Source organism: Callospermophilus lateralis, chromosome 14, assembly GCF_048772815.1.
Source record: "Callospermophilus lateralis isolate mCalLat2 chromosome 14, mCalLat2.hap1, whole genome shotgun sequence".
Taxonomy (NCBI): Eukaryota; Metazoa; Chordata; class Mammalia; order Rodentia; family Sciuridae; genus Callospermophilus; species Callospermophilus lateralis.
This window is the reverse complement of record NC_135318.1, coordinates 26,031,336-26,038,665: the sequence shown is the minus strand read 5'-3', so window position 1 is coordinate 26,038,665 and position 7,330 is coordinate 26,031,336. Positions and strand designations below refer to the sequence as shown.

The 7,330-nt window shown below is 45.1% G+C and overlaps 1 non-coding gene across 1 annotated transcript; it reads left to right on the top strand.

The window, feature by feature from the left end:
* The first annotated feature begins 446 nt into the window (after positions 1 to 446).
* On the top strand, positions 447 to 555 carry LOC143380885 (U6 spliceosomal RNA). The gene has a single exon (XR_013088754.2). It is a non-coding gene; the product is annotated as a U6 spliceosomal RNA (small nuclear RNA).
* Positions 556 to 7,330: the final 6,775 nt, after the last annotated feature.

Genomic DNA, 7,330 nt, shown 5'->3' with positions numbered 1-7,330 from the left:
CCAAATAACAAGTATTTAGGTCTTAATAATTTAGTGGTGATTTCAAAACACATACACATAAGTGGAAAGAAAAAATACTGAGTTAACTTGAATAGATGAATAAATGACCACCATAAAGAGCAAGGCCCCCATTGGGAAAAACTGATTTCTTGCCTGACTTGGAGATAAGCTGATGCACTTATATTATCCTCTGTCTCTTAGTACTCTGTGGCAGAACCTGACAAGTCAAGTTTCCCTTTCAGGGATTGATTCTATTGGGGAAATCCACATCAGGGCTTTGACACTTGCTACTCACTATATTTCTCTATTTTCTGTTAGGGATATGTGTCCTAGAGAAGAACAGTGTTCAATAAGAAAAGAAGGAAGAGTTTTGCTAGTTCTTGTTTCTTTTACCTATTGGCAATAATCATTGTAACCATTAGTACAGTTTTAAGATCTCAATCACTCTGCTCGCTTCGACAGCACATATACTAAACTTGGAATGATACAGAGAAGATTAGCATGGCCCCTGCGCAAGGATGACACACGCAAATTTGTAAAGTGTTCCATATTCTCGTTCCTCAGCACCACATACAAACAAAGATGTTGTGTCCGCCTAAAAATAAAAAAAATAAATAAAATAAATATTAAAAAATTCTCTCTCTCTCTCTTTCTTAAAAAAAAAAAAAAAATCTCAATCACTGAACTCTGGTGTTTTTCCCCTTCTCCATCCCCACCACAATCAATCAGTCACTGTCGCGACCCCTTGCCCGCAAGGAAGACGCAACTCAGGAATCTTCTTTCAGCAGTTTATTCAGGCCTTGATTTAAGTATCTTATAGTGACTCACTTTCTTTCTTCTTCCTTTCTCTCTGAGGGCCCAAGCACAGCCTAATAAAGCCTCCCACGTACCAATCTTAAGCTGCCGCGTGGGTCTTTCTTATAGGGTGGCAAGAGATAGCGTGCCAACTCTCCACAAAGGAATTTGATTTATCACAGGCCACAGTGGAAGCCGGCGCCATCTTCTAATGGCGGCCACAATTTACAACAATGGCTTACTACAGTTCCCCCTTCTAATTTATAAAACAATGCAGGCGAAAGTAGAGGTCCTATCCTACTGTGCAGAAGTGGCTGCAATGTATGGTTCAGTCCTAAGGAGGGCCCTTCCCCAGACCTGACCCCATATCAGCCGACGCCTTTTTTCGTAGGGCGGGGGTGTGGACGTCAAACCCGCATGCAATAGGACATGCTTTCCTTGAGGTCCCTTGAAGGATCACTCAAGTGCAGTGCTTTGCCTCGCATCCTGCATCGTGATGAAGGTGGACGAAGGGGGACAGCTGAGGCTGTTCTGTGGCTGTACACAACGACAAACGAGTTGACAGCACCCTGAAAGAAAGGCACGGACTTTAAGGCGATAGAGAAGTATTAGTGTGGAAACCCACCTGCGTGCAATGGCAGCAAGACCGGCAGAGTGCAAGGGCTTTCCAACACTAAGAGAATAACGAGGAAAGACATGTCGATCCCAGTGCAATGTTATAATAACTTGGGGTGCAACGACCATGTCAAAGATTTACTGTTTAAGCTGCGCAAGCCAGACTTGAGGTGAATTGCCATTTTCTAAAGCTGCAAGAGCTTGGATGATCATAGCCTTATCGTGAGCATTGCGGGCCTTGAGGCGACAGAGAAACCACAAACAGAGAAACATACCGAAGCAACACATTGCACCAAAAATGCCTACCCCCACCCACTCTTTAAAAAAGGAAAAAGCAGAAGATATCCAATCGGTGAATTGACCCAAAGTCACGGGATCAACACGGGTGTTATTCAAGACAGCTATCTGGGTTAGTTGAGACTGGATCATGTCTTCCGCTTCCATGGACCAATTTCCAGCCAAATATTCGCCAATGATGCGGGAAGCATTCCTGGAATCATTAAATCTGACAGAGGTTATGCATAAATGTGCACGTTGGTCAACACAACCCAAAAGTACTAAGTCAGCCAATTCTTCTACCTGAGCTTGGAGTAAATCTATTCTTTGGTTGGCAGCTAAAATCCCTGACAAAATATGTTGATTAATTGTATTTTGGGATTCAAGTATGGTGGAAGTTTGTTGGACAACTTGATTAATAGTGGCAGCAGTTTGTACTTGATTGGCCATAGCCATTCCGGCCGTAACCGCTGCAGCAGCAGATATCGCCACGGCTGTCACTATAGCCGCTGTGATCCCAAAATCTCTGCGGACTCTAAATAGCTCAACAATAGGGAATTTATCAGGATCCGCAGTGACCGGGATTGGGACAAAAGTTGGAATTTTCATAACCACTGCTACAGTCCAGGAACCATTCCAACACTCAGATAAGAGACAGGTAGTATGAGAACAATCCAGCATCTCCGATGAGGTGGCCTCAGCCAAAAGGAATAAGAAAGGGGATTGGACACAGACCATTGCAGGAGGCAATGCGGCATTATACAACAGAGAGTTGAATGAAACAGATGTAAGTCTATTACCTTGTTCACTTTCCCTAACAGTACCAGAAATATTAGCCAGCCGACTTTTGGCTCCTAGCAACTGAGCCAATGCAGAAATATCGGCTGAAGCCCCCTTTTCATTGGAAATCAGCCACTGAAACCAGGACCAACCTACTCCTGTAGAGGAGCTGGCACTATTGTTAAAGTTATAAACATACCTCTTAAGAGAGGGGGAAAGGGAGAAACCTTTAGCAACTTGATGTTTCTCCCAAGAATGATCCTGACAAGGCGTAAATGTTGGGGGGAAACCAAGATTAGGGGAACAGTAAGGAGAGGCCTTGAAATGAGTGGCATTATAAATACTACTAGAAGAAGGAGGCACTGGGATTAGTACCTCGGAGATAATAGCCAAGGTAGTTATGTTAAGAGCAGAGCTGCTGTTTGCGGGGGTCCCTGAGCCTGATTGCTTCCCCGAAGCTACTTTGCTCAATACAGCACTGATAATGCTTCCTGAGACCTGATTGGACCGCAATGGTTCCTCCCAGTTAGTCAAATTTTTAGTCTTAAGGCTAATGCAATTAGCGTTTTTAAGGCTGAAACAAAAAACTCCTGTAAGATTAACTTGAGATTGATTAAAAATTCTCTCCATGTCCCCTCTAGGAGAGGCACAGGGAGCAGATATCTCACATGAGGTAGAAAAAAGAGTGGGGAGGACATTAGAATTACCATGAACCGGCATCGGCATTGGCCATGCCCGTGCCACTGCCCACCACTGCATTGGTGTCGCCTGTGCCATCGGCACCAGCACCAGAGCCAGAGCACTTAGCAGAATGAAGATCTTCATCACAGGATTGTTGTGGTATCTCTTGTTGCTGGTCAGCTGATGTCGAGACTCTTCTTGTCAAGCGTTCAGGGACCCACAACGGTTCCGTACGATCCTGGGGAAAAACACATACAGATCCTCGTGCCCATGTCAGCACGGGGTCAGGGCCGTTCCATTGGCCCGTAAGAACATCCTTCCACTTAACATAGCCAATCACAGAGGGCTGAGGGGACACATGTCTATCGGCCGCAGAGCGACCATGAATATCCAGATTCAAAAAATTAATGGTAAAGAGAGCTAAGGACAGGCGTTCTTTAGGAGTGTGTTCAGCTCCTATTCCCCCTTTTTGTTTTTGTAAAGTTTCCTTTAAGGTGCGATGAGCACGCTCAACAATGCCTTGTCCTTGAGGATTATAAGGCAAACCATGAGTAAGTTGCACTCCCATGGTAGAACAAAAAGCTGTAAATTGTCTGCCAGTATAAGCAGGTCCATTATCAGTCTTAAGGGATGCAGGTGCACCCCATGCTGCCCATGCCTCTAAACAGTGAGTAATGACATTACGTGCCTTTTCTCCCGATAAAGCAGAAGCATGGATAATTCCAGAGCACGTATCAACGGAAACATGCACATACTTAAGGTTACCAAAGTCAGGTATATGTGTCACATCCATTTGCCAAACAACCAATGGCTTTAATCCCCGTGGGTTTACTCCATAATTAGGGGGATGAAGAAATGTGACACAATGGGGACATTGCAATACTATCTGCCGAGCATCCGCTCTTGAGATGGAAAAACGCCTGCGCAACGTTAATGCATTAACATGGAAGTTTTGGTGAAACAACTTAGCCCCCTCTAAGGAGGAAGCCAAGCATATCAATTGACTTCTAGTGGCTAAGTCCGCACAGGCATTACCTTGGGATAACGGACCAGGAAGAGAGGTGTGAGCCCTGATGTGCATTGGATAAAAAGAAGCAGTGCGGTTAGAGATAAGCTGTTGAAGCTGAGTAAAGTAAACAGACACATTGTGGGCATCACTAATAGTTCCCACGGCCTCCAGGACTTTTAGTGCTTGTACCACATAACTGGAGTCTGAAATAAGATTAAAAGGAAAAGAACACTGTTTAAAAACTTCAATAACAATTTGTAGTTCTACCCATTGTGGATTTCCAGGAGCAAATTGATGCTGGATAGGGGGAGAGTCATTAATTACGTAAGCTCCCATTCCAGACTTGGAACCATCAGTAAAAATGTTAACAGCCCCCGGAATTGGACTGGATGAAGTTACCTTAGGGAAAATGATGGGATGTTCTTTAACAAAATGGAGTAATGGATGAGAAGGGTAGTGATTATCAATACTCCCTTGAAACGAGCAACACAGAATAGCCCAGTTGTCTAGAGTAGCACATAAAACATTAAGTTGAGCTTTAGTGTAGGGTATGATAAGAGAAGAAGGTGATTGGCCGAAAAATTGAATGCTTTGTTGAATCCCTTTAAGTGCCAATGCTGCAACAGCATCAGGATAATATTCTAAGGATTTTCCTGGGGATACATGTGGGTGGATCCATAGTAAAGGCCCATCTTGCCACAGTACTCCAGTAGGCTGCCGCATAGTGGCAAGCACACATAACTGGAAAGGTTTATCACTCTGGAGCCTGCATAGAGTGGCATGCTGTATAGCTTGTTCTACTTTTATAAGGGCCGCTCTAGCCTCAGTAGTGAGGCTACGAGGGGAAGCAAGATCTGGATCACCCTTAAGAGTAGCATACAAAGGCTGGAGCACAATATTAGGAATATGTAAATATCCTCTTATCCAATTAATATCTCCCAGCAATTTTTGAAAATCATTTAAAGTTCGGAGATCTTGAGTCCTGATGGTAATTTTTTGTGGTTTTAATTTGTCATACCCAATTGTTGCTCCCAAAAACCTGATAGAATCCCCCGTTTGAACCTTTTCAGGTGCGATGTGCAGTCCATGTTGAGCCAACAGCATCACGAGTTCTTTATAAGCCTCATAAACTGTCTGTTCTAATTTTGCGGCCAATAACACATCATCCATATAGTGAATGATCTTGGTGGAGGAATACTTATGTCTGAGAGGTGCGAGTGCCTTTCCCACATACATCTGGCACATCGTGGGACTGTTAGCCATCCCCTGTGGCAACACCACCCACTCAAACCTTTGATCTGGTTCCTCATGATTACACGAGGGAAGGGTGAAAGCAAAACGTTGGGAATCTTTAGGATGCAAAGGAATGGAAAAGAAACAGTCTTTAATGTCAATAACAATTATATGCCAGCCTTGAGGAACAGAGGAGAGTAGAGGCAGCCCTCTTTGAATGGGCCCCATAAGCTGCATCTGAGCATTAACTGCTCGTAGATCATGCAGTAGGCGCCACTTCCCTGATTTTTTCTTAATGACAAATATGGGAGTATTCCATGGAGAAGTAGAAGGTTGGATGTGACCCAAATCAAGTTGTTCTTTGACTAGATCATAGGCTGCTGCCAGTTTAACCGAGGGAAGAGGCCACTGAGGCACCCAAACAGGCTCCTCGGTGAGCCATGTTATGGGTATTTGAGCCCCAGTGGCCCCTAGGAAAAACCCAGACCAAACCTGTTAAGCTTTTGATGACCTTGCACAGGATGCTTACGTCCCTGTAGGTGCCTTCCTAGTCCTAGACCTGGCTTATACCCCATATCTTGCATGATATGTTGAGACACTGGGGAATAGTCATTATTAAGAGTGAACCCCATGTCTTTCATCAGATCACGGCCCCATAAAGAAATAGGTAAATGAAGTACATAAGGCTGAAAGGTACCATCGTGTCCTTCCGAGTCCTTCCAAGATAGATGTCTACAGCTGATTTGAGGGGCTTGGGCATATCCAAGTCCTCTTAAGGATTGATCAGAAGCCTGCATTGGCCATCCCCTAGACCAGTCCTTAAGGGCTATGATACTACGATCTGCTCCTGTGTCCAGCAATCCCACAATAGATTTACCTTCTATGCTTAATTCCAAAGTGGGGCGATTGCTCATATCCAGTGATAAATAGGCACAATTTCCTCCGGTGGTACCAATCTGATTTCCTGTCCGTGACCTTGAGTCAGCAGGGAAGTGATTATGCAAACTAGGCAAAATTAGCAATTGAGCAATCCGATCCCCTGGGGAGATAGACACAATGCCCCTTGGAGCTTCTACCATAACCTTTACTGCCCCTACAGTATCAGGGTTCACAACTCCGGGGAAAACATGAAGACCTTGTAGGATAGAGGATGCACGTCCAATTAACAAACCTACAGTGCCAGGGGGTAAAGGCCCTTTGAACTCAGTTTCCACCAATTGGACTCCCATCTTAGGTGTTAATACGAGTCTGGAGGTGGAACAGAGGTCCAATCCTGCGGCACCTGTAGTGGCTCTCCGCATCTCGTGGGATGGCGCAGAGAAGGCCATGTCTCGGGTTCGGGTGTGACATTCTCCATTGCCCCATATATTTGTGGGCCCTGGGGTCGGGGGCCCCTTTGGCCGTTTTTTGGCCCAGCTGAAATAGGCTGTCCATGGATGTCCTTCACTGATCTACACTCCCTTGCCCAATGCTTCCCCTTTTTGCATTTTGGACACAGCCCCGGTTGACGAGGGCCATTAGAAGGGCCACCGCGAGGAGGTCCAGTAAAATTGCCTTTTTTGGGACAGTCACGTTTGAAATGGCCGGATTGACCACAATGGAAGCATGTTCCGGCACCAGGACCGCCCCCTTTTGCAATCCGAAGGACAGCAGCTGCAAGACCTGCATTAGTTAAAGGTCCTCCAAGCTCTCTACACACTTTCATCCAAGATTCTATGCCCTTGTTTTTATAAGGAGCGATTGCTGCTTTACATTCTTTGGTGCATTGCTCAAAAACAAGTTGTTTAATCAAGGGCATTGCTCTATCAGGGTCACCAAAGATTTTTCCTGCGGCATCCACCATCCTAGCAACAAAGTCCGAGAAAGGTTCTGTGGGGCCTTGCATGATTTTTGTTAAATTGCCAGACACTTCTCCTCTATTTGGGAGTGATTTCCATGCAC